Source organism: Mauremys mutica, unplaced genomic scaffold (genome assembly GCF_020497125.1).
Source record: "Mauremys mutica isolate MM-2020 ecotype Southern unplaced genomic scaffold, ASM2049712v1 000182F_np12_subseq_1:75320_obj, whole genome shotgun sequence".
NCBI lineage: Eukaryota > Metazoa > Chordata > Testudines > Geoemydidae > Mauremys > Mauremys mutica.
The window spans coordinates 47,931-75,320 of record NW_025422875.1 but is presented as its reverse complement, the minus strand read 5'-3'; the positions used below and the strand labels follow the sequence as shown (position 1 = coordinate 75,320).

Below are 27,390 nucleotides of genomic sequence, written 5' to 3'. Positions count from 1 at the left end.
GTTGATGGATACGCCGGAACCCGAACCCAAAACCCAACGAGCACCCCAACGAGCATGGTGGCCTCTCTTTCTTCACCCCCTTAGAGGTGGAATGCGACTGCGGCTCGGGGGAGTCACCGGCGCACAAGGTGAACACAGGTAAAGGAATGATTAAGTCAGGGGTGAAAGTAACTTCCAGGACTTACCGGTACTGCCGGAGTCCTGAGGGGGTGTGGCCTCAACCCGAAGGGGCGGGGCCTCTCAAGATTTAAAGATCCTGGAGCATTGGCTGTGACTGGGAGCCCCAGGGCCTTTAAATTCCCCTCGCAGCTCTGGCAGCCGGGTTCGAGAGTGGATTTAATGGGTCCGGAGCTCCCATGGCTGTGAGGAGCCTGAGCCTTACCCGGCTGGAGCCAGGATTTAAAGGGCCCGGAGCTCCTGCCGCTGCGGAGAGCTCTCAGCCCTTTAATTCCCTGCCCCAGCCTGGGTGCTGGAGCTGCGTGGAGGGGAATTAAAGGGCTCTGGGATCTACGCAGCAATGGGGAGCGCTGAGCCCATTAAATCCTGGCCCCAGCCCAGCTGCTGGAGCTGCGGGGGGGCGGGGGGAGGGTGAGATTTAATGGGCTCTGGATTCCCAGCAACTGCCGGAGCTCTGAGCCCTTTAATTCCCAGCCCCAGCCTGGCAATGCTCTGTCTCCCTGCAGCCGTGGGAGCTCCAGGCCCTTTAAATCCACACCTGAACCCCGCTGCCAGAGCTGAGGGGGAATTTAAAGGGCTCTGGGCTCCCCTCAGCCATGGGATCTCTGAAGCAGAGATGAAAATAAGCCATTGCGGTCCAGTATGGTGTACCAGGAAGAGCCAATATGCCGTGCCGGACCGCACTGGCTTCCTCAGCAGGGATTTGAACGGCTCAGAGCTCTGGTGGCTGCAGGGAGCCGAGAGCTCTTTAATTCCCCCCCGCAGCTCTGGCAGCCGGGCTGGGGCCAGATTTAAAGGGCTCGGTGCTCCCTGCAGTCATGGGAGCTCCGGGCCCTTTAAATCCACACCCGAATCCGGCTGCCGGAGCTGCGGGGGGAATTTAAAGGGCTCGGGGCTCTACGGCGGCCTGAGCCCTGGGCCCTTTCATTTGCCCCTGAGCCCAGGGTTGATTTAAAGGCCCTGGGGCTCCCAGCCGCAGCCGATGCTCCAGGACCTTTAAATCTTGAGGCCCCACCTCTTCCGGTTTAAGCCATGCCCCCTTAGGATTACAGCAGTACCAGTAAATCCTGGAAGTTACTTTCACCCCTGCTCTGAGCCCATTAAATCCCGGCCCCAGCCCAGCTGCTGGAGCTGCATGGGGGAGATTTAATGGGCTCTGGGTTCCCAGCAAACGCTGGAGCTCTGAGCCCTTTAATTCCCGGCCCAAGCCCAGCTCCTGGAGCTGCGGGGGGAATTTAAAGGGCTCTGGGCTCCCCGCAGCCGTAGGAGTTCTGAGCCAGAGATGAAAGTAAGCCGGTACGGGCCAGTACAGCGTAGCGGCAAGAGCCAGTACGCTGTGCTGAACCGCACCGGCTTCCTCAGCGGGGATTTAAAGGGCTCAGAGCTCCGGCGGCTGCGGGGAGCCCAGAGCCCTTTAAATCCCTCCTCCCCTCCCACCGCAGCTCCGGCAGCCAGGCTGGGGCTGGGAATTAAAAAGCTCGGTGCTCCCTGCAGCGTCAGGAGCTCCGGGCCCTTCAAATCCCGGCCCCAGCCCGGAAATGCTCTGGATCCCTGCAGCCGTGGGAGCTCCGGGCCCTTTAAATCCACATCCGAACCTGGCTGCCAGAGCTGCGGGGGAATTTAAAGGGCTCTGTGCTCCCTGTAGCCGCGGGAGCTCTGAGCCCTTTAATTCCCAGCCCCAGCCTGGCTTCTGGAGCTGCGGGGGGTATTTAAAGGTCTCTGGGCTTCCCGCAGCCGCGGGATCCCCGAGCCCTTTAAATCCTGGCCCCAGCCCAGCTGCCGGAGCTGCAAGGGGAAATTAAAGGGCTCTGGGCTCCCCGCAGTCGTGGGATCTCTGAAGCAGAGATGAAAATAAGCCATTACAGTCCAGTACGGCGTACCAGGAAGAGTCAATATGCCGTGCCGGACCGCACCGGCTTCCTCGGCAGGGATTTGAACGGCTCAGAGCTCCAGCGGAGCCCAGAGCCCTTTAATTTTCCCCCGCAGCTCTGGCAGCTGGGCTGGGTCCAGGATTTAAAGGGCTCGGAGCTCCCGCAGCTGCGGGAAGCCCAGAGCCCTTTAAATCCCTCCTCCCCTCCCACCGCAGCTCCGGCAAACGGGCTGGGGCTGGGAATTAAAAAGCTCGGTGCTCCCTGCCCCGGAGCGGAAGGACCCCACACTGGCGAATTACCGCCGAAGTGGGACCCGCCGCCGAAATGCAGCCAGGTCTTCGGCGGTAATTCGGCGGCGGGGGGCCCTTCCGTTCCGGGACCCGCCGCCGAAGTGCCCCGAAGACCCGCGGCGGGGGCCCTCCGCCGCCGAATTACCGCCGAAGACCTGGCTGCACCCCACTGCCGAAGACCCAGGCCTATGGGGGGTGGGGGGAACCATTTTACAAAACTGAACTTTATCATCTTTCTCACCGACACCTATGTATTCACTTCAAATACAAAACCTCACAGAACAACCCAACCAATAAGCAAAATATATTTACTGGGCTTCATCCATCCATCATCAGTCACTGATGCTAGTGAATTTTCCCTTTCAGCTTGTCTCGTTCCCTTTTCTTCTGAGCTTGTTTTCCCTCTGCTCTAAGGATCTCTCATGTTTCCACCGTACTGTGGAGCAAACAGCATTATTATAAAACACAGGAAACCGTCTTGTAAACTTCAAAACTAAATATTCATTAGGGGAGTTTTCTGTTTAAAAAGTCAGCGCTTTAAACCAAATCATCCAGTTCAGGCTGTACGACAAACACGGGTTTTGAGTTTATTTCTACCACTTAAAACATAAACCAAAAAACAACAAACAAACAAACAAACAACAACAAAAACCTCAAAAACATTTTTTTAAAATGCATCTCATTTTGCAGAATAAAAACCAAACTGCTTTTAAAATCCATTTTAAACCACATTTTGCACAGGAAAAAAACCCTGTTGGTTTGAAACAAACCAAGTACTTTTAAAACCCTACACCTATGCCTTGCCCAGACCCCTCTCACACACAAATCAGCAGCTTTAGAAACACACCAAACCAAGTTTGCCTCCATATACTGTTCAATAACACCCCTTACCATCTTAGCCCTTTGTTCAAACAGACTTCAGCAGAGTAGCTAGCAGGTTAATTTAATCCCCACAGCTCTGAACTAATAGATCCTTGAGGACTTTAGGCACCCCTCCCGCACCACCCGCTGTGGTGATCTGGGGTGGGGGGACCAAGCTGTCTTCACAACAGGGCTTCTTTTTTCTTTTTTCTTTTTTTCTGTAAGTTAAAATAAATGTTTCTGTGGGGCCTTCTTAGAGTATTGAACAGTCCCCATTTCCAATCGGAGGGCCCTTTGCAGAGATCAATGAATGTCTTGGGGCTTGGGGTTGTTTTTTTTAAACACGTTTCTTTCATGCTTAAAGTTTGGGGTGGGGGTGTTTTCTAGAAAGAACGACCCAGAGCATTCAACCAAGTCCAGGGCCATATTTAATCTGTCCAATAGTGTTCCACCAACTCCTGGGGTCATATTGAAACTGTCCAATTGAGTTCTGCCAACTCCAGCAGTTCTGTTGAAACTGTCCAATGGCATCTGCGAATTCCTGAGCTTTTATTTCATTTCATATTAATCAGAACTCACCATCCACCCCCACCCACCCCCATCAAATTTAACCCTATGGCAGCAAGGGTAAGTAATCGCAGTCACCTTGGCTATTCAGTGAGGTGGGGTGGGGGTTAAACCCACTCAGTTCAAGAGGATAAGTCAACTCTTTTGTACTCAAACACAGGTCTGAACAGCCTGTTTGTTTTACTGTAAGCACATTTCTTAGGATTTCCCCCGCCCCCCAACATACATTTCAGCTTTTTGCTGTAAATGGGTCACTTTTACACACAAAACCCACAAGCGCTAGGCTCTCACACACAATTGATTTTTGATTGAAAAGACATACAGCTCCTTGAAACCAAACCAAGACGCTTCATTAACACTTCTAGCTCACTTAAGGGCCAAAGGCCTTCGAACAGAAACACAGATAGTCACAAAGCCCTTTTCAATAGGGTTTTTTATTTTTAATTTACAGCTACCAAGTTTTCTATCGCGTGTTTGTCCCCTCCCCATTCTCTAGCTGAATCCTTTTAGATTTCTTACAAATAGTCTTTTCCTTAAGCAGGGATCTGTAACTTTTTGTGCAGACTAGACGGCCAATATCACGCCGTGTTGTGGAAAAACGACCCCGCGTTGTGTTTGGATCAGAATCACCGGAGGCCCCTTTATTACGAGCATGCTGGGGGGGGGGGGAACAGCAAACTGTCATCCCCCTGAATAGAGATTTTTCAACAGGTTTTATAGCAAAAAACCCACAATTCGTGATACACACGTCCTTGTTCACATGATTGCCATAACTGGAGAAATGCTGTGCAAGTGAGTGGAGACCCTGACTGTGTTTTAAAGAAAATGAACCAGAAGGTGCCTGCAATTTTTCCACCCCAGCTGTAAGCAGGTTATTTTCTTTAAAACACAGTCAGGGGCTCCACTCAATTGCACAGCATTGAACAAGGTCCCCCCCTTGCGCTAAATGTTCTTGGCTTAGGCACAGACATTGCACAGCAGAACCTCTGGCAATAACGGTGTTTAATCAGCTTTCCAAACCCAGCTCAGCACATAGGCCCCGGAGCTTGCAGTTGATATCTATGACACGTCCCTCGCATTCTTTACAAAGCTTTTCCCTCAGGCAGTGCTTAAGGGCAGCATAAACAGCAACACATACAATAGTCTGCGTGACTTTTTACGCTCTTGACGAGGCACTGGCTCAGTTACTATGCCAAGCCTCCTCTGAAACACCTCATGGCCATCATCCTCAGAGTCCTCTCCAACAACTTGTATCGGTGTTGAGCAAAACCAAGGTGGGCCTGGTTATCTTCCCTGCTTGATGCAACGCTGTCCAGGGTTTCCAGGCCGTCTAGAAAGGCATCATTGAGCTGTTGAGTTTCATAACAGAAACAGTGTAAGCAGCCCACTGCTTGTTTTTAGATTTACACAACCCCCGGTTCCTTACCCATTAAGAAGCGATTGCTTCTTAATCATTCATTTACCTGTGTGACGTCTTTTCTGTTCACCTTCTCCACCGGTGACACCCCTGAGCCTCAATCGCATTCCACCTCTAAGCGGGTGGACAAAGAGAGGCCACCATGCTCATTGGGGTCTCTCACAAGCAGTTGGGTTTGGAGTTCCGGTTCCGGTTTATCCATCAATGTCTGGGCCGCAGGGCTCCCCTCGGTCGCTCCCTCCTTCTGCTCGGGACTGTCGCTGACGTAGCGCTTTCTCCGCGGATGGTCAAAGACCCTCAGGGCGAAGACAGAGTCTGACGTTCTCACGGGGATGGTGAAGGAGTCCAGGTTTCCTCTCAGCAGCCTTTCCACAATTTCTAAACCATGTGTCCTTGGTAAGAGATGGCCTCATCTGTCCGGTGCTGGGACTTATGGGGTAATGGTGCTGCACCCTGATTGGCAGAGGGCCTTGGGAGGAGTTCTTAGTGGGGTCATACGGCCCACTTCTGGACGGGTCACCCTGCCCCAGAATTCTCCCTGATTGGTCAAAATCTCCTCTTAGGGCAGTCCTATCGGGTCAAACCCATCCCAATTGGTAGATGGCGGTGGGAGGAGTTCTTAGAGGGGTCACACGACCCACTTCTGGATGGGTCACCCCACCTCAGAACTTACCCTGACTGGTCAAATCTCCTCTCAGGGTGGTCCTTCTGGGATGAAACCCATCCTGATTGGTAGAGAGTGGTGGGAGGAGTTCTTAGTGGGGTCACATGACACACCTTGCTTCCAGTCATGTGGCCACCTTGACCCCGGAGTTAAACCCCCCCATGGGGCGGGACTTCCGGTGACAGGTGGGAGGGACTAAGGGGTCAACGGGTAGGGCTTGGGAGGGTCAAGGGGAGGGGTTAGGGTTTGATTGATGGTGGCGTTCCTGATAAATACCAAGATTACATGGATACCGTGGAAAGAAATGTGGACTCGTTACCTCTAGACCAGGATTATGACTGCCCTGTTGACCTACTACCTTGGCTGAAAGTTGCTTTTCCCTGTATTTACGCATTGTTGGGACCAGAATTAGTGGATCTCCCTGCGTACAGTCATGAGAACCGGTCCTAAGAGCAGGCCCTTTTGGGGAAGAAGAAATGTGGGATTCTGCAACGCCTCTCTTTAGACAATCAGCTCCTGAACAAAGTGATCATTTGAAACCATTACCCTCTGCTGTGAATCCCACAATTGTTGGCTCACAGGAAATCTGCAAAGGCTTTCATCAACCTTCATCTGCAAGGATTTCCAATCTAAGGCTCATTTGGGCAAGAGACAAATGGAAGACAGATTTCAAAACAGACGACGGACATTTTAACGGTCTGATATGCTATTTGAGCTAACTAATGGTCCCCTGACCTTGCAACACTTCATCAGTGATGTATTTGGGGACAGTGTCATCTATTGGGGTGACATACATCTTTTTGGAGAACCCAGAGCAGCACGCAGAGCACATCTGAACCTGGAGAGGGTTCGGCAGCATGGTTTCAACGCAGAATTGGAAAAGCGGAACCTCCAGCCAACTCCCCACAGAGTTTTGGGGGTACATCCTCTCCCCAGAAGATGTTATGATTGATCCTAATAAGGTGGAAGCCATTGATAAATGGGGCGAAGTTGGAAGTCCTCAAGAAGTGCAGCGCTTCCTAGACTTCACTCATCCTGTGAAATCGAGACATGCTGGCTCTCAGTGAAGCTTAGACGGAAAACCATGCACCCCACACAGAGGTTGGAACCACCCACTCCCAGGTTGTCCTGAGGAGCCATGATTTCTCCAGGAGCTGGGTAAAGGGACAAATTTCCAATCTAAGGCTCGTTTGGGCAAGGGACAAATGGAAGACAGATTTCAAAACACACGATGGACATTTTAACGGTCTGATATGCTATTTGAGCTAACTAATGGTCCCCTGACCTTGAAACACTTAATCAGTGATGTATTTGGGGACAGTGTCATCTATTGGGGTGACATACGTCTCTTTTTGGAGAACCCAGAGCAGCACGCGCAGCACATCCGAACCTGGAGAGGTTTCGGCTGCATGGTTTCAACGCAGAATTGGAAAAGCGGAACCTCCAGCCAACTCTCCACAGAGTTTTGGGGGTACACCCTCTCCCCAGAAGATGTTATGATTGATCCAAATAAGGTGGAAGCCATTGATAAATGGGGCAAAGTTGGAAGTCCTCAAGAAGTGCAGCGCTTCCTAGACTTCACTCATCCTGTGAAATCGAGACATGCTGGCTCTCAGTGAAGCTTAGACGGAAAACCATGCACCCCACACAGAGGTTGGAACCACCCACTCCCAGGTTGTCCTGATGAGCCATGATTTCTCCAGGAGCTGGGTAAAGGGACAAATTTCCAATCTAAGGCTCGTTTGGGCAAGGGACAAATGGAAGACAGATTTCAAAACACACGATGGACATTTTAACGGTCTGATATGCTATTTGAGCTAACTAATGGTCCCCTGACCTTGAAACACTTAATCAGTGATGTATTTGGGGACAGTGTCATCTATTGGGGTGACATACGTCTCTTTTTGGAGAACCCAGAGCAGCACGCGCAGCACATCCGAACCTGGAGAGGTTTCGGCTGCATGATTTCAACGCAGAATTGGAAAAGCGGAACCTCCAGCCAACTCTCCACAGAGTTTTGGGGGTACATCCTCTCCCCAGAAGATGTTATGATTGATCCAAATAAGGTGGAAGCCATTGATAAATGGGGCGAAGTTGGAAGTCCTCAAGAAGTGCAGCGCTTCCTAGACTTCACTCATCCTGTGAAATCGAGACATGCTGGCTCTCAGTGAAGCTTAGACGGAAAACCATGCACCCCACACAGAGGTTGGAACCACCCACTCCCAGGTTGTCCTGAGGAGCCATGATTTCTCCAGGAGCTGGGTAAAGGGCACCGGGATCAGCCTCTCAAAGGTAGGGGAGGGTCGTGTGAGGAGAGGGTCTGAGAGGAGGAGCGTAGGCTAGGCTCTGTATTTGGGCTTGGCAGAGATCGAGAGAAGGGAGAGGGCTGTTAGAGGGCAATGCGAGGTGGGAGGGGGGTCGGAGATGGGGGCAAGGCCTGAAAAGTTCAGCTGCTTTAGATCAACTGTGCCAGAGAATCACTGGTTGAAGTGACTGAAAGCTCTGAGCTGGGGCTGGCCAAAATCCTCCTCCTCAGATGGGAACATCCCAAAAGTCTGCAGAAGCTCAGCCTCTGAGGTGAACGTTGTGGCCCTAACCTCTCTCTGCTCTGTACCTCACAGGATTCCAGCTGGCTGTTCCAATCCAGGAGGAAAACCGTGCCACCGAAGTCTCCCAGCACCTGGGCAGTGAAGTGCCACTTAACCCCGCTGTGATGCACAGACCTTGCCCTGGCTGTCTGCACAGGGCTGAATTTCACCCCTTCCGAGTGTAAGGAAATAATTGGCTGAAGGCCTTTTTCTTTCTGGACATCTGTCTAGTGGGAAAGAACCATGGGGATTTTTAACCTGTTTCGCTCCCATGCCTGGTGCTTCAATGATGCAGAGAAGGGCTGATGCATTGGTTGATTTCCCCACCTTTTAATCTACTCTCTTCTTCTCTTTTAACAGGTATTCTAAGGGCCCCCCGTGCATCATATGGGCATTCTTGGGGGTGCAGATGGCATCAGACCTACACCTGAATAAATAATAGGGACTGAAATATGCAGACACTAAAGTTCTGCAGCCAAATTCTCAGGAACCTTCCTCTTCCATGTAGGATCAGGATTTTGTTTTGAATTGTTTTATTTTTTTAAAAAGTGCTAAGCAGATGCTACCCTGTAAGAAGAGGAAACAGAAGCAAAAACTGAAAGACTGTTACTAAAACTAATGAAGAGCTGCAGAGAGTGGAGACCCAGCAAAGCAGACAAATGAATACTGTGAGTAAATAACCTGAAAGCAAATGGGGAAGAAAACCTCCTCTGGGTAATTGTGGCTCTTGGGACCAAAATCAGGTTCCTGGTACGTAGCCTGGCTGAGATCATCCCTTTTCCCTGGATCCCAGACCTGGGATTCAAATGTCATTCTCTGTGTGGTGTCCTTATTTTATTCCTAGGGAAAGGATCCCCAAAGGAGGTGTAAGGATCCGGGACTCTAGTGTCTGCCAGAAGCTTCAGCCACCTTCACAGGTAGAAGTCACTGGCTTTCCTACAATGCCACTAGTGCTCTTCCTGCTCTCCAGATCTGCTCCCTCCAGCAGGACAGAGACACCCCTTAACTCCCTGAGTCCTGATTTCCTGCCATTCAAGGGGCTGAGGGTTTGCATTGCCCCCACCCCAACCATCCGAGACTTTTCCTATGGGAATCTCCCTAGAGCAGGGAAGAAATCTGTTCTTTCATTAGAACCAGTCTGCTCAGTAAATCCACCCACACTGACCTCATCTCAGCTGCTTTGTTTATCCGAGATTAGTGGTATCTTTGGAAAACCCTGAGCGTGTCGGGGTGTGAGGTGGAGCAGGGGATGCAGGAGCTCCAGCAGATTCCCCTGAAGAACACCACCCTGTCTTTCTCTGGTCAGGTTAGAGCTCGCCCTCCATTGCGGAGGTGAAGACCGGATGGGAGCTGCTGGATTGACCTTGATGTGCCATGTCCTTGTGTGGATGAAGGACCTACATCTCAGGGGTGGCCAGCAGCAGATGTAACACATGTGTCCAGGAATGGGCTAAATAACCTACCTTGAGAGGTAAGTAAAATCATGGCCACATGTAGACATCACAGGAATTGGTGGGGATTGACCCAGGGTCCTTCAGCACAAGCCCCTCTCATTCACTGTCAACAAATCCAGCTCCACCCACTTCTGCAGCCTCCTACTGACGGGGGTTCCTGGTCCATGGGACCCCAAAGGTTGGCTGCCCCAGGACTCTTCTCCACCTTGTGAGACACTCGAGGGATTTGGAGCCTGGTTCTGGGCCATTGTAAGGGCTCTGGTTCTTTTGGTTTTAGGCCTTTGGCGAGCTGTTCACAGAGGAGCAGAAAAGATCTTTCCTCCAGGAGGGCCTGCTGGCCATTCACCACCCCCTCCTCCACGTCAGCCAGGCTGGCCTGGTGCTGACGTATTCCATCCTGGGGGAAGCCGGCCAGCTGCTAGAGGACGAGGTAACCAAAGAGGGGTCACCTGGGGAGAGACCCCTAGGGCCTTTCACCTCCAGGCCATTGAAAATCACTCCCATCCCATCCCCATGTGCTGACCAGGGAGCAAGAAGAGGGTGACCCCAGACAGGTGCCATTGGTCGGTGCCAGCTTCTCCCCTGAGCAGCTCAAAGCAGGGCAGACCCAGCTCCCCAGCAAGGCTATTTCCTAACAGGCGTCACATCAGCACGACACGCTGCCATTGCTCATGCTAGGGTCTGCCAACTCCCCTAGTCCCTTCTGTGAGCCTTTCATCCCCCTCGGGGCCTCAGGCCGGTTCCTAGAGCTCTGGTATCGTGATATCCCAGCCCCCACCTGCTCTGGGAGAACTGGAGGAGTCAGTCAGCAGAGGCTGCTTAAGTGCCCCATTCACCAGAGCCACTGGCCATGGCATCACGTTAAGGACATGGGGATCCCTTGGGGAAAGGTGTCCACTTCCTCTCACCCCCCGGCACTACTGCCCAAAGCCTCCCAGCCCCCGGCTGGAGGGGGCGAGGGTGGCTGAGGGGACTCTGTAGAGCGGAGCTGGATTCCCGCTGGGTTGGGAGGTAGAACAGTTCTCGCGGGGGGACTGAGAGGAGTGGGGGCAGGAGTTCATTCCACAATGGTGGGAGAGGGGATGGAAGTCACTAGAGAAGAGAGAAGATTTCGTCTCGGGGGTTGGGCGGGGGAATCCGTCCCTCAGACATGGGGAGGAAATGTTGCTGGCTCCCGGTGCCGTTAATACCCTTCGTTCTCGTGGGTGTCGGAGTCTCTGATTGATCCTTGTTCCCTTGCAACAGGAGGACATCGCAGCCTACATAAAGATCCAGCTGTTTAACATCAGGGTCTTGGGCCAGGTGCCCGACGCCCTGCAGGGGCTGTGCTCCTTGGGGCAGCACTGAAGACCCCCCCCTCGCATGACCAGCTCGGGCCCCCTGCCGCAGGTACTGCTCTGTCTCACTGTGCCTGGGGGGAAGGGCTGGGGGGAGCGGCCATAGAGCCCCCCGCAGCACTGAGAGAAACCAAGGCCGAGCACCTCGCTCTGGACACCCTGCCCCACCCCGACCCCTGGGGCTGGGGCCAGGCCAGATACTGGTTGGGAAGAATCAGGCTGTGGGGCTGGCCCAGAAGTGAGAGCATCCGCAGAGCCAGGGGTTGTGCTCAATAGCCATTGCAGTCTGGGAGGGGTGGTCTGACATGGGGCCCCTCCCCCGTCGTCACTGCTCAGACCCTCCCATGACCCCTGTCACCCCTGACACAGCGAATGTCCGACCATCCCCCACCCGGGGCCCAATCCACCCACCTGGTATCTGAGCCCTTCCCAGCCAGGAAGGAAACTCCCCCCGAACACCCTGGGGCAGGGGAGGAGCCTCCCCATGCGTCAGGTGGGAACTGAGACGCAGAGGAAGGGCTGTGGGCCTGGTCACACAATCCTGGGTGTAGATCTGGGAAGTGGACTGGGTCCCGGCCTAGAGCCTTTCCCCCAGGGGCACCTTCGCTTCTGCCCTTTATTCTCCCCTCCAGCCAGGGGGTCTGTGCGTGTGAAATGAACAGGGAGGGTGACGGGGTCCTGGCACACAGCCTGGATGGGAGCTCCCCTTGGCTTGGAGCCCAGTCTCAGAGATATCTTTGTCACCCCGCTGTCCTTCTGGTATTGCTAGGAAGGGAGTCCCCCGATGAGGGGTCTCCAGGGCTCCAGTAAGTCATCCTCATTCCCGCCCGCATGTACCCCCTGCCCTGCCCTGCCCTGCCCTCCGGTTTCTCGCTGTTGACTCTGGCTGGACTCTTGACTCTGGTCTCTGGCTATGACTTTGGTGTGACCCTTCTTGGCTCCAGATTTGGGTTCTGAACCCCGGCTCAGTATTCTCCTTGCCTTTCTCTAGCCTCGCTCCAGGCCCTCCACCCACCCGCTCCAGCCCTGCCACCTCCTTCTCCTCCTGATCTTCCCCAACCCCTTCAATTTTGACTGCATGGCTTCGATCTTTGCATGGATATGGACTTTGCCTCGTATTTCTGACCACCCGGCTTCGACCTCCGGCCTGGACATGGACACTGGCTCCCGTTCTGCCTGCAAACACTCAACACCTGGCAGCAGTAGACAGGCCCCACCATTAATCAAACCCTAACCCCGCCCCATGACCCCTTAGTCCCTCCCACCTGTCTCCGGAAGTCCCGCCCCATGGGGGTATTACTTCGTGGTCAAGGCGGCCATATGACTGGAAGCCAGGTGTGTCATGTGACTCCTCTAAGAACTCCTCCCACCACCCTCTACCAATCAGGATGGGTTTCGTCCCGGAAGGACCACCCCAAGAGGAGATTTGACCAATCAGGGCGAGCTCTGGGGTGGGAGGGTGACCTATCCCGACGTGTGTCTTGTGACCCCTCTAAGAACTCCTCTCACTGCCCTCAACCAATTAGGATCGGTTTTGTCCTGACAGGACCACCCCCAGAGGGGATCCTGACCAATCAGGGCGAGTTCTGGGGGAGGGTGACCTGTCCGGGAGAGGGCTGTTTGACCCCACTAAGAACTCCTCCCAGGGCCCTCTGCCAATCAGGGTGCAGCACCATCACCTCATAAGTCCCAGCGCCGGACGGACGAGGCCATCTCTCGCCAAGGACCCATGGTTTAGAAATCATGGGAAGGCTGCAGAGAGGAAACCTGGACTCCTTCACCATCCCCATGAGAACTTCAGACTCTGTCTTCGCCCCGAGGGTCTTTGACCATCCACGGAGTAAGCGCTACATCAGCGACAGTGCCGAGGAGGAGGAGGGAGCGACCGAGGGGAGCCCTTTGGCCCAGCCGTTGATGGATACGCCGGAACCCGAACCCAAAACCCAACGAGCACCCCAACGAGCATGGTGGCCTCTCTTTCTTCACCCCCTTAGAGGTGGAATGCGACTGCGGCTCGGGGGAGTCACCGGCGCACAAGGTGAACACAGGTAAAGGAATGATTAAGTCAGGGGTGAAAGTAACTTCCAGGACTTACCGGTACTGCCGGAGTCCTGAGGGGGTGTGGCCTCAACCCGAAGGGGCGGGGCCTCTCAAGATTTAAAGATCCTGGAGCATTGGCTGTGACTGGGAGCCCCAGGGCCTTTAAATTCCCCTCGCAGCTCTGGCAGCCGGGTTCGAGAGTGGATTTAATGGGTCCGGAGCTCCCATGGCTGTGAGGAGCCTGAGCCTTACCCGTCTGGAGCCAGGATTTAAAGGGCCCGGAGCTCCTGCCGCTGCGGAGAGCTCTCAGCCCTTTAATTCCCTGCCCCAGCCTGGGTGCTGGAGCTGCGTGGAGGGGAATTAAAGGGCTCTGGGATCTACGCAGCAATGGGGAGCGCTGAGCCCATTAAATCCTGACCTCATCCCAGCTGCTGGAGCTGCGGGGGGGGGGGAGGGTGAGATTTAATGGGCTCTGGATTCCCAGCAACTGCCGGAGCTCTGAGCCCTTTAATTCCCAGCCCCAGCCTGGCAATGCTCTGTCTCCCTGCAGCCGTGGGAGCTCCAGGCCCTTTAAATCCACACCTGAACCCCGCTGCCAGAGCTGAGGGGGAATTTAAAGGGCTCTGGGCTCCCCTCAGCCATGGGATCTCTGAAGCAGAGATGAAAATAAGCCATTGCGGTCCAGTATGGTGTACCAGGAAGAGCCAATATGCCGTGCCGGACCGCACTGGCTTCCTCAGCAGGGATTTGAACGGCTCAGAGCTCTGGTGGCTGCAGGGAGCCGAGAGCTCTTTAATTCCCCCCCGCAGCTCTGGCAGCCGGGCTGGGGCCAGATTTAAAGGGCTCGGTGCTCCCTGCAGTCATGGGAGCTCCGGGCCCTTTAAATCCACACCCGAATCCGGCTGCCGGAGCTGCGGGGGGAATTTAAAGGGCTCGGGGCTCTACGGCGGCCTGAGCCCTGGGCCCTTTCATTTGCCCCTGAGCCCAGGGTTGATTTAAAGGCCCTGGGGCTCCCAGCCGCAGCCGATGCTCCAGGACCTTTAAATCTTGAGGCCCCACCTCTTCCGGTTTAAGCCATGCCCCCTTAGGATTACAGCAGTACCAGTAAATCCTGGAAGTTACTTTCACCCCTGCTCTGAGCCCATTAAATCCCGGCCCCAGCCCAGCTGCTGGAGCTGCATGGGGGAGATTTAATGGGCTCTGGGTTCCCAGCAAACGCTGGAGCTCTGAGCCCTTTAATTCCCGGCCCAAGCCCAGCTCCTGGAGCTGCGGGGGGAATTTAAAGGGCTCTGGGCTCCCCGCAGCCGTAGGAGTTCTGAGCCAGAGATGAAAGTAAGCCGGTACGGGCCAGTACAGCGTAGCGGCAAGAGCCAGTACGCTGTGCTGAACCGCACCGGCTTCCTCAGCGGGGATTTAAAGGGCTCAGAGCTCCGGCGGCTGCGGGGAGCCCAGAGCCCTTTAAATCCCTCCTCCCCTCCCACCGCAGCTCCGGCAGCCAGGCTGGGGCTGGGAATTAAAAAGCTCGGTGCTCCCTGCAGCGTCAGGAGCTCCGGGCCCTTCAAATCCCGGCCCCAGCCCGGAAATGCTCTGGATCCCTGCAGCCGTGGGGCTCCGGGCCCTTTAAATCCACATCCGAACCTGGCTGCCAGAGCTGCGGGGGAATTTAAAGGGCTCTGTGCTCCCTGTAGCCGCGGGAGCTCTGAGCCCTTTAATTCCCAGCCCCAGCCTGGCTTCTGGAGCTGCGGGGGGTATTTAAAGGTCTCTGGGCTTCCCGCAGCCGCGGGATCCCCGAGCCCTTTAAATCCTGGCCCCAGCCCAGCTGCCGGAGCTGCAAGGGGAAATTAAAGGGCTCTGGGCTCCCCGCAGTCGTGGGATCTCTGAAGCAGAGATGAAAATAAGCCATTACAGTCCAGTACGGCGTACCAGGAAGAGTCAATATGCCGTGCCGGACCGCACCGGCTTCCTCGGCAGGGATTTGAACGGCTCAGAGCTCCAGCGGAGCCCAGAGCCCTTTAATTTTCCCCCGCAGCTCTGGCAGCTGGGCTGGGTCCAGGATTTAAAGGGCTCGGAGCTCCCGCAGCTGCGGGAAGCCCAGAGCCCTTTAAATCCCTCCTCCCCTCCCACCGCAGCTCCGGCAAACGGGCTGGGGCTGGGAATTAAAAAGCTCGGTGCTCCCTGCCCCGGAGCGGAAGGACCCCACACTGGCGAATTACCGCCGAAGTGGGACCCGCCGCCGAAATGCAGCCAGGTCTTCGGCGGTAATTCGGCGGCGGGGGGCCCTTCCGTTCCGGGACCCGCCGCCGAAGTGCCCCGAAGACCCGCGGCGGGGGCCCTCCGCCGCCGAATTACCGCCGAAGACCTGGCTGCACCCCACTGCCGAAGACCCAGGCCTATGGGGGGTGGGGGGAACCATTTTACAAAACTGAACTTTATCATCTTTCTCACCGACACCTATGTATTCACTTCAAATACAAAACCTCACAGAACAACCCAACCAATAAGCAAAATATATTTACTGGGCTTCATCCATCCATCATCAGTCACTGATGCTAGTGAATTTTCCCTTTCAGCTTGTCTCGTTCCCTTTTCTTCTGAGCTTGTTTTCCCTCTGCTCTAAGGATCTCTCATGTTTCCACCGTACTGTGGAGCAAACAGCATTATTATAAAACACAGGAAACCGTCTTGTAAACTTCAAAACTAAATATTCATTAGGGGAGTTTTCTGTTTAAAAAGTCAGCGCTTTAAACCAAATCATCCAGTTCAGGCTGTACGACAAACACGGGTTTTGAGTTTATTTCTACCACTTAAAACATAAACCAAAAAACAACAAACAAACAAACAAACAACAACAAAAACCTCAAAAACATTTTTTTAAAATGCATCTCATTTTGCAGAATAAAAACCAAACTGCTTTTAAAATCCATTTTAAACCACATTTTGCACAGGAAAAAAACCCTGTTGGTTTGAAACAAACCAAGTACTTTTAAAACCCTACACCTATGCCTTGCCCAGACCCCTCTCACACACAAATCAGCAGCTTTAGAAACACACCAAACCAAGTTTGCCTCCATATACTGTTCAATAACACCCCTTACCATCTTAGCCCTTTGTTCAAACAGACTTCAGCAGAGTAGCTAGCAGGTTAATTTAATCCCCACAGCTCTGAACTAATAGATCCTTGAGGACTTTAGGCACCCCTCCCGCACCACCCGCTGTGGTGATCTGGGGTGGGGGGACCAAGCTGTCTTCACAACAGGGCTTCTTTTTTCTTTTTTCTTTTTTTCTGTAAGTTAAAATAAATGTTTCTGTGGGGCCTTCTTAGAGTATTGAACAGTCCCCATTTCCAATCGGAGGGCCCTTTGCAGAGATCAATGAATGTCTTGGGGCTTGGGGTTGTTTTTTTTAAACACGTTTCTTTCATGCTTAAAGTTTGGGGTGGGGGTGTTTTCTAGAAAGAACGACCCAGAGCATTCAACCAAGTCCAGGGCCATATTTAATCTGTCCAATAGTGTTCCACCAACTCCTGGGGTCATATTGAAACTGTCCAATTGAGTTCTGCCAACTCCAGCAGTTATATTGAAACTGTCCAATGGCATCTGCGAATTCCTGAGCTTTTATTTCATTTCATATTAATCAGAACTCACCATCCACCCCCATCAAATTTAACCCTATGGCAGCAAGGGTAAGTAATCGCAGTCACCTTGGCTATTCAGTGAGGTGGGGTGGGGGTTAAACCCACTCAGTTCAAGAGGATAAGTCAACTCTTTTGTACTCAAACACAGGTCTGAACAGCCTGTTTGTTTTACTGTAAGCACATTTCTTAGGATTTCCCCCGCCCCCCAACATACATTTCAGCTTTTTGCTGTAAATGGGTCACTTTTACACACAAAACCCACAAGCGCTAGGCTCTCACACACAATTGATTTTTGATTGAAAAGACATACAGCTCCTTGAAACCAAACCAAGACGCTTCATTAACACTTCTAGCTCACTTAAGGGCCAAAGGCCTTCGAACAGAAACACAGATAGTCACAAAGCCCTTTTCAATAGGGTTTTTTATTTTTAATTTACAGCTACCAAGTTTTCTATCGCGTGTTTGTCCCCTCCCCATTCTCTAGCTGAATCCTTTTAGATTTCTTACAAATAGTCTTTTCCTTAAGCAGGGATCTGTAACTTTTGTTGTGTTATCAGAATCACCGGAGGCCCCTTTATTATGAGCATGCCGGGGGGGGGGGGGCAGCAAACTGTCATCCCCCTGAATAGAGATTTTTCAACAGGTTTTATAGCAAAAAACCCACAATTCGTGATACACACGTCCTTGTTCACATGATTGCCATAACTGGAGAAATGCTGTGCAAGTGAGTGGAGACCCTGACTGTGTTTTAAAGAAAATGAACCAGAAGGTGCCTGCAATTTTTCCACCCCAGCTGTAAGCAGGTTATTTTCTTTAAAACACAGTCAGGGGCTCCACTCAATTGCACAGCATTGAACAAGGTCCCCCCTTGCGCTAAATGTTCTTGGCTTAGGCACAGACATTGCACAGCAGAACCTCTGGCAATAACGGTGTTTAATCAGCTTTCCAAACCCAGCTCAGCACATAGGCCCCGGAGCTTGCAGTTGATATCTATGACACGTCCCTCGCATTCTTTACAAAGCTTTTCCCTCAGGCAGTGCTTAAGGGCAGCATAAACAGCAACACATACAATAGTCTGCGTGACTTTTTACGCTCTTGACGAGGCACTGGCTCAGTTACTATGCCAAGCCTCCTCTGAAACACCTCATGGCCATCATCCTCAGAGTCCTCTCCAACAACTTGTATCGGTGTTGAGCAAAACCAAGGTGGGCCTGGTTATCTTCCCTGCTTGATGCAACGCTGTCCAGGGTTTCCAGGCCGTCTAGAAAGGCATCATTGAGCTGTTGAGTTTCATAACAGAAACAGTGTAAGCAGCCCACTGCTTGTTTTTAGATTTACACAACCCCCGGTTCCTTACCCATTAAGAAGCGATTGCTTCTTAATCATTCATTTACCTGTGTGACGTCTTTTCTGTTCACCTTCTCCACCGGTGACACCCCTGAGCCTCAATCGCATTCCACCTCTAAGCGGGTGGACAAAGAGAGGCCACCATGCTCATTGGGGTCTCTCACAAGCAGTTGGGTTTGGAGTTCCGGTTCCGGTTTATCCATCAATGGCTGGGCCGAAGGGCTCCCCTCGGTCGCTCTCTCCTTCTGCTCGGGACTGTCGCTGACGTAGTGCTTTCTCCGCGGATGGTCAAAGACCCTCAGGGTGAAGACAGAGTCTGAAGTTCTCACGGGGATGGTGAAGGAGTCCAGGTTTCCTCTCAGCAGCCTTTCCACAATTTCTAAACCATGTGTCCTTGGTAAGAGATGGCCTCATCTGTCCGGTGCTGGGACTTATGGGGTAATGGTGCTGCACCCTGATTGGCAGAGGGCCTTGGGAGGAGTTCTTAGTGGGGTCATACGGCCCACTTCTGGACGGGTCACCCTGCCCCAGAATTCTCCCTGATTGGTCAAAATCTCCTCTTAGGGCAGTCCTATCGGGTCAAACCCATCCTAATTGGTAGATGGCGGTGGGAGGAGTTCTTAGAGGGGTCACACGACCCACTTCTGGATGGGTCACCCCACCTCAGAACTTACCCTGACTGGTCAAATCTCCTCTCAGGGTGGTCCTTCTGGGATGAAACCCATCCTGATTGGTAGAGAGTGGTGGGAGGAGTTCTTAGAGGGGTCACATGACACACCTTGCTTCCAGTCATGTGGCCACCTTGACCCCGGAGTTAAACCCCCCCATGGGGCGGGACTTCCGGTGACAGGTGGGAGGGACTAAGGGGTCAACGGGTAGGGCTTGGGAGGGTCAAGGGGAGGGGTTAGGGTTTGATTGATGGTGGCGTTCCTGATAAATACCAAGATTACATGGATACCGTGGAAAGAAATGTGGACTCGTTACCTCTAGACCAGGATTATGACTGCCCTGTTGACCTACTACCTTGGCTGAAAGTTGCTTTTCCCTGTATTTACGCATTGTTGGGACCAGAATTAGTGGATCTCCCTGCGTACAGTCATGAGAACCGGTCCTAAGAGCAGGCCCTTTTGGGGAAGAAGAAATGTGGGATTCTGCAACGCCTCTCTTTAGACAATCAGCTCCTGAACAAAGTGATCATTTGAAACCATTACCCTCTGCTGTGAATCCCACAATTGTTGGCTCACAGGAAATCTGCAAAGGCTTTCATCAACCTTCATCTGCAAGGATTTCCAATCTAAGGCTCATTTGGGCAAGAGACAAATGGAAGACAGATTTCAAAACAGACGACGGACATTTTAACGGTCTGATATGCTATTTGAGCTAACTAATGGTCCCCTGACCTTGCAACACTTCATCAGTGATGTATTTGGGGACAGTGTCATCTATTGGGGTGACATACATCTCTTTTTGGAGAACCCAGAGCAGCACGCGCAGCACATCTGAACCTGGAGAGGGTTCGGCAGCATGGTTTCAACGCAGAATTGGAAAAGCGGAACCTCCAGCCAACTCCCCACAGAGTTTTGGGGGTACATCCTCTCCCCAGAAGATGTTATGATTGATCCTAATAAGGTGGAAGCCATTGATAAATGGGGCGAAGTTGGAAGTCCTCAAGAAGTGCAGCGCTTCCTAGACTTCACTCATCCTGTGAAATCGAGACATGCTGGCTCTCAGTGAAGCTTAGACGGAAAACCATGCACCCCACACAGAGGTTGGAACCACCCACTCCCAGGTTGTCCTGAGGAGCCATGATTTCTCCAGGAGCTGGGTAAAGGGACAAATTTCCAATCTAAGGCTCGTTTGGGCAAGGGACAAATGGAAGACAGATTTCAAAACACACGATGGACATTTTAACGGTCTGATATGCTATTTGAGCTAACTAATGGTCCCCTGACCTTGAAACACTTAATCAGTGATGTATTTGGGGACAGTGTCATCTATTGGGGTGACATACGTCTCTTTTTGGAGAACCCAGAGCAGCACGCGCAGCACATCCGAACCTGGAGAGGTTTCGGCTGCATGGTTTCAACGCAGAATTGGAAAAGCGGAACCTCCAGCCAACTCTCCACAGAGTTTTGGGGGTACATCCTCTCCCCAGAAGATGTTATGATTGATCCAAATAAGGTGGAAGCCATTGATAAATGGGGCAAAGTTGGAAGTCCTCAAGAAGTGCAGCGCTTCCTAGACTTCACTCATCCTGTGAAATCGAGACATGCTGGCTCTCAGTGAAGCTTAGACGGAAAACCATGCACCCCACACAGAGGTTGGAACCACCCACTCCCAGGTTGTCCTGATGAGCCATGATTTCTCCAGGAGCTGGGTAAAGGGACAAATTTCCAATCTAAGGCTCGTTTGGGCAAGGGACAAATGGAAGACAGATTTCAAAACACACGATGGACATTTTAACGGTCTGATATGCTATTTGAGCTAACTAATGGTCCCCTGACCTTGAAACACTTAATCAGTGATGTATTTGGGGACAGTGTCATCTATTGGGGTGACATACGTCTCTTTTTGGAGAACCCAGAGCAGCACGCGCAGCACATCCGAACCTGGAGAGGTTTCGGCTGCATGATTTCAACGCAGAATTGGAAAAGCGGAACCTCCAGCCAACTCTCCACAGAGTTTTGGGGGTACATCCTCTCCCCAGAAGATGTTATGATTGATCCAAATAAGGTGGAAGCCATTGATAAATGGGGCGAAGTTGGAAGTCCTCAAGAAGTGCAGCGCTTCCTAGACTTCACTCATCCTGTGAAATCGAGACATGCTGGCTCTCAGTGAAGCTTAGACGGAAAACCATGCACCCCACACAGAGGTTGGAACCACCCACTCCCAGGTTGTCCTGAGGAGCCATGATTTCTCCAGGAGCTGGGTAAAGGGCACCGGGATCAGCCTCTCAAAGGTAGGGGAGGGTCGTGTGAGGAGAGGGTCTGAGAGGAGGAGCGTAGGCTAGGCTCTGTATTTGGGCTTGGCAGAGATCGAGAGAAGGGAGAGGGCTGTTAGAGGGCAATGCGAGGTGGGAGGGGGGTCGGAGATGGGGGCAAGGCCTGAAAAGTTCAGCTGCTTTAGATCAACTGTGCCAGAGAATCACTGGTTGAAGTGACTGAAAGCTCTGAGCTGGGGCTGGCCAAAATCCTCCTCCTCAGATGGGAACATCCCAAAAGTCTGCAGAAGCTCAGCCTCTGAGGTGAACGTTGTGGCCCTAACCTCTCTCTGCTCTGTACCTCACAGGATTCCAGCTGGCTGTTCCAATCCAGGAGGAAAACCGTGCCACCGAAGTCTCCCAGCACCTGGGCAGTGAAGTGCCACTTAACCCCGCTGTGATGCACAGACCTTGCCCTGGCTGTCTGCACAGGGCTGAATTTCACCCCTTCCGAGTGTAAGGAAATAATTGGCTGAAGGCCTTTTTCTTTCTGGACGTCTGTCTAGTGGGAAAGAACCATGGGGATTTTTAACCTGTTTCGCTCCCATGCCTGGTGCTTCAATGATGCAGAGAAGGGCTGATGCATTGGTTGATTTCCCCACCTTTTAATCTACTCTCTTCTTCTCTTTTAACAGGTATTCTAAGGGCCCCCCGTGCATCATATGGGCATTCTTGGGGGTGCAGATGGCATCAGACCTACACCTGAATAAATAATAGGGACTGAAATATGCAGACACTAAAGTTCTGCAGCCAAATTCTCAGGAACCTTCCTCTTCCATGTAGGATCAGGATTTTGTTTTGAATTGTTTTATTTTTTTAAAAAGTGCTAAGCAGATGCTACCCTGTAAGAAGAGGAAACAGAAGCAAAAACTGAAAGACTGTTACTAAAACTAATGAAGAGCTGCAGAGAGTGGAGACCCAGCAAAGCAGACAAATGAATACTGTGAGTAAATAACCTGAAAGCAAATGGGGAAGAAAACCTCCTCTGGGTAATTGTGGCTCTTGGGACCAAAATCAGGTTCCTGGTACGTAGCCTGGCTGAGATCATCCCTTTTCCCTGGATCCCAGACCTGGGATTCAAATGTCATTCTCTGTGTGGTGTCCTTATTTTATTCCTAGGGAAAGGATCCCCAAAGGAGGTGTAAGGATCCGGGACTCTAGTGTCTGCCAGAAGCTTCAGCCACCTTCACAGGTAGAAGTCACTGGCTTTCCTACAATGCCACTAGTGCTCTTCCTGCTCTCCAGATCTGCTCCCTCCAGCAGGACAGAGACACCCCTTAACTCCCTGAGTCCTGATTTCCTGCCATTCAAGGGGCTGAGGGTTTGCATTGCCCCCACCCCAACCATCCGAGACTTTTCCTATGGGAATCTCCCTAGAGCAGGGAAGAAATCTGTTCTTTCATTAGAACCAGTCTGCTCAGTAAATCCACCCACACTGACCTCATCTCAGCTGCTTTGTTTATCCGAGATTAGTGGTATCTTTGGAAAACCCTGAGCGTGTCGGGGTGTGAGGTGGAGCAGGGGATGCAGGAGCTCCAGCAGATTCCCCTGAAGAACACCACCCTGTCTTTCTCTGGTCAGGTTAGAGCTCGCCCTCCATTGCGGAGGTGAAGACTGGATGGGAGCTGCTGGATTGACCTTGATGTGCCATGTCCTTGTGTGGATGAAGGACCTACATCTCAGGGGTGGCCAGCAGCAGATGTAACACATGTGTCCAGGAATGGGCTAAATAACCTACCTTGAGAGGTAAGTAAAATCATGGCCACATGTAGACATCACAGGAATTGGTGGGGATTGACCCAGGGTCCTTCAGCACAAGCCCCTCTCATTCACTGTCAACAAATCCAGCTCCACCCACTAGACCACACCGCATTCCAGAGCCCCAGATCCCAGGAGCCCTGATTCTCAGACTCAGGCCTCACATCACAAGGCCAAACCTCCTCCCGTTATGGATGCTGCAGAAGGAACGATTGGCAAAACCTCCTCTACATTCCCCCTGTCAGAGACTGCGGCCACGGGTGACAAGTGAATGAGCTGAGATCTCCCCTGTGGGAATCCGAGGGGCTGCACATTTGGGGTTTCACAGGGACGGCCTCTGGCAGCCATTGACAGAGTGTTCCTGGGAGGAGATTTTCCATCTCTCACAAAGGGTTTCTGTTCCCCCAGATCTCAGCCGCTCAGCAGAAAGCGGGAGAGCCGAGTGCTGATGGGCTAGAGGGTGCCAGGAGTCGCTGTGCAGCAAGGGCAGTGTCTGCAGTCACCATGGGCCACACCCTGCGCTCCAGACAACCCAGGCTGGTTCCCTGGATTGCAAAGGGGACTTTGGCTTGTGGAATCGGTGCTGGTGCCTGTGTCCACAACTGGGATGTTTTTCTGAGGCTATTCCATGGTCCAAGAAGCGCCATGCAAGCAAGAGGAGAATGGACATTAGAGAGCGAGGCCAGGACCTCTGCGGGGCTGCTGCAGTCAAACATCCACAGCCAGAAGAGAGACGATGGGAAACGCGCTTCGATGGCTGGCCACAGCCGCAGCAGCTGTCTCAGAAAGCTCTGCTCATGCTCCAGCCAACAGAGGCAGGACGAAGAGCCACACAGGCAGAGCCTGGGTTGCAATTAGCAAGTCACGGTTTTTTCAGTGGATTATGCTGCCCTGACCGTCTATTTCCTGCAATGTGCACATCCAGCCTCCCTGGCTGACCTCAATGGGAGTTAGGTTCTCCGTACCCACAGGACAGGGCTGGCCTTACCAGGAGGCGAACTGAGGCGGCTGCCACAGGTGCCAAACTGTGGCAGGGCACCACTAGGACCCAGAGAGTAGAAAATTGTCTGGTGCTGGTGCATATGTTTTCTCTCTGCTGTAGATGCACAGAGATGGTGGAGTGCTGTGCTGGAGGAAGGGGGCACAAGAGACATAACAGGCAGGCAGGAGAAAAGGGGAGAGGGAATAACAGAAAGCAACAGGAGCTGCAGGGAGAGAGAGGAGGAGGAGCCTCTAATGTACCTCTTGAGCACCCCCAGGAGTCTGGACTAACACCAGCTTGTCAGGGAGCTTCCTGTTTCCTGCTGCTTCCCTGAACCCGCTTGAGGAGAACAGGCAGTCAACTGAAGTAGTAGGAGCCGAGTAGGCCCTTAAGACGCTGATCTCTTCCCTCGCTCAGACCCTGCTACCAGCCTGCTTATTTGTCCCCTGCCACTCTAGCTGGCACAGAACAGCAGTCATGAGTGAAAGAAGAAAACGCCACTCTGGGGCAGCATTCAGAAAAAGCAAGAAAGCAAAGGAAGCTTTTCTGTCTAAGCAGGAAGGAGCTCTCCTGAGATACATAGACACAAATGTTCAAGTTGAGCCTTCCGGCCCCAGTGAGGATGTGAGTGGTGAGGAGATGCCTGATCTTCCAGGTAGTCAGAGTGCAGGAGACCTGGCAGCTACTGCAGCATCCATATCTCCATCTCAAATGGATGTAACCATGCACATTCCTGGAGAAAAGTGTAGATCAGAGAAGAGTGTGGTGGAGGCACAAGAAACAGCTGCTGCTGAGTTCAGTTCCTGAAATCTAGATGATCCAGGACTGTGGACCCACTTGAGCAGTAGCCTGAGGGACTTCCTCGTACTGCCTGGGCCACAGCGAGTGAAAAACTTCATGTTCCCCAAAGACAATGAAAATAGAAGTTTCCATCCAACACATTCCTGGTGTGAAATCCCCAATGGCGACAAAGCGGAGAGGCCATGGCTTACGTACTGTGATAGACCCAGGCCAGTTGGGTACAGCAGAATAGCAGAAGGCAGATATACTGGCCACTGGATTAACAGTTTTCTGTTCCCTGACTGACCAGAGCAGGGGCTGCTCCAGGCTAATGAGAACACCTGTCTCTAATTAACCTGTAATGAGTCAGGTGAGGCCATTAAGCTAATGTGACCACCTGACTCTAATTAAGGCCCTGCTGATACTATAAAAAGGGCTCACTCCAGTCAGACAGGGGAGAGCCAGGGAGACAGAGGAGAGGAAGTGTGGCTGAAGGGCTGGTTACTGAAGACACCCTCAAACCATCGTTAAGGGAGCCCTAAGCTAAGGGTGAAGAAGGGAGAAGCAGGAGAGCTGTGGGGAAGTGTCCCAGGGAAATGTAGCAACTCTGACAGTAAAAGGTTGGCTGCCAACAACTGCTACCATTAGGGTCCCTGGGCTGGAACCTGGAGTAGAGGGCGGGCCCAGGTTCCCCCCAACCCACCACTACAGGAACAGCTCCTGGAAGGGGAAGTCAGGTCCCTGTCAGGACAGGAGGCTGAACAGAGACTGTGGGAGTTCTCTCACCAACCTCCTTGCAGCCTATGTTGAAAAGGGCTCAGTAGACTGTAACCCTAACCCTGGAGAGAGAAGGGCTACGTGGAGGGTCACAGTGAGCCACTGAGGCAGCATAAACCACCTAGAAGTGCAGGACCCACGGGAGCAAGGTCAGAGCTCTGCCACAGTACTCAAAACCCCAGAATGCTGCATACTGTTTTTGTTGCAAACTCTTCCAGTCTAATGTTCCAGCCACACTGAGTTCTACAGGAACAAAGGACTGGACAAATCTGGCTAGGAATGGGGCATGCCACGAGAAGGCAGCAAATCAGCAGAGAGCATCCAGAGGTGGAAAGAGCTTGAGATGAGCCTAAGGTTAAAGGCCACCAGAGCTGATGAGCATCAAGGGAAGATTGCATCAGAGTTCTGAAAAGGCTCTTTGCCATTGTGAGGGGGCTTGCTACCCAAAACCTAGCACTGCGCGGCACTTCAGATCAGCTGCATGTGGTTTGGACAGTACTTGCTTTTTAGGCAAAACAATGAATGATGCAATCTGAAGCTGGTATTGCGTCATACATGATATGAATTGCATCATGTTATTCCTAGAAGTCATGGATGATGCAATCGTAACGAAGCTTACATCACTCTGCTGAACAAATTGCCCTATATCAGCTCTAGAAATCATACAATGTCATGCTCTCTTATTTGTCAGTGTTTGATTTTGCAAAGGGACACATTTCTGTTTAGCCAAAGTGAGCAGAGATGCCTCGTACTTGTGTGAACAGTGCAGATAACTTCTGCTACGTTTGTGGTGAAGTGACTTTTGCATCACAAAAGAGCAGTATAACCACTATGGTTAAGAAAGCCTATCACCTTTATTTTGGCTGCAAAATTGGAGATCAGGACAAGAGGTGGGCCCCACATATATGCTGCAACACTTGTGCAACAAATCTTCGCCAGTGGTTGAACAGGAAAAGGAAATCTATGCTTTTTGCAGTGCCAGTGATTTGGAGAGAGCCAACAGATCATACCAGCAATTGTTACTTCTGCATGGTGCCTCCAGTTGGGAAAGGTGTGTCAAAGAAGAAAAAGTGGACTGTGCATTATCCAAACATTCCATGAGCTATACGCCCAGTACCCCACGGAGAAGGACTGCCGGTTCCTGATGCACCAGAATCATTCTCACTTGAGTCAGATGAGGAAGAGGAAGAGGATGAAACTTCTGGTCCTGAACCATCAATGTCACAGGACCCACATTTTCTCCCATCCTCCTCCTCTGAACCACACCTCATAACACAAGGTGAACTGAATGACCTTGTCAGGGATTTGGAACTACCCAAGAGTAAGGCAGAGCTGTTGGGCTCCAGACTACAGCAGTGGAATCTCCTGGCAGGTGATGTTAGGGTTTCCATGGTCCGTGACCGTCAAAAGGATCTTGTCCCATTCTTCTTCATGGAAGGTGATCTTGTAGCCTGCAACAACATCGATGGTGTGATGGCAGCCCTCAACATCGTTCACGATCCAGATGAGTGGAGACTGTTCATTGATTCATCGAAGACGAGTCTTAAAGCTGTTTTACTGCATAATGGCAATGTTTTGCCATCAATTCCAGTTGGTCATGCAGTCCATATGAAGGAAACCTATGACAACGTGAAACAACTTTTGAGGTGCATAAACTATGACCAACGTCAGTGGCAGCTTTGTGGCGTTTTGAAGGTTGTTGCTCTCTTGCTTGGTCTGCAGACTGGATACACAAAGTACTGCTGTTTTCTCTGCGAATGGGATAGTCGTGCAAGAGATTCCTACTACATCAAGAAAGATTGGCCACTCCGACAGTCATTGGAGCCTGGGAGGAAAAGTGTTCAGCATCCACCACTTGTTGAATCA

At 52.2% G+C, this 27,390-nt stretch overlaps 2 long non-coding RNA genes across 2 annotated transcripts; both read left to right on the top strand.

The window, feature by feature from the left end:
* The first annotated feature begins 8,074 nt into the window (after positions 1-8,074).
* Positions 8,075-9,340, top strand: LOC123357004. Its single transcript, XR_006575485.1, has 4 exons — positions 8,075-8,139; positions 8,469-8,616; positions 8,796-9,103; positions 9,280-9,340. It is a non-coding gene; the product is annotated as an uncharacterized LOC123357004 (long non-coding RNA).
* Positions 9,341-21,141: 11,801 nt separating this feature from the next.
* LOC123357003 lies at positions 21,142-22,407 on the top strand. Its single transcript, XR_006575484.1, has 4 exons — positions 21,142-21,206; positions 21,536-21,683; positions 21,863-22,170; positions 22,347-22,407. It is a non-coding gene; the product is annotated as an uncharacterized LOC123357003 (long non-coding RNA).
* The last annotated feature ends 4,983 nt before the right edge of the window (positions 22,408-27,390 follow it).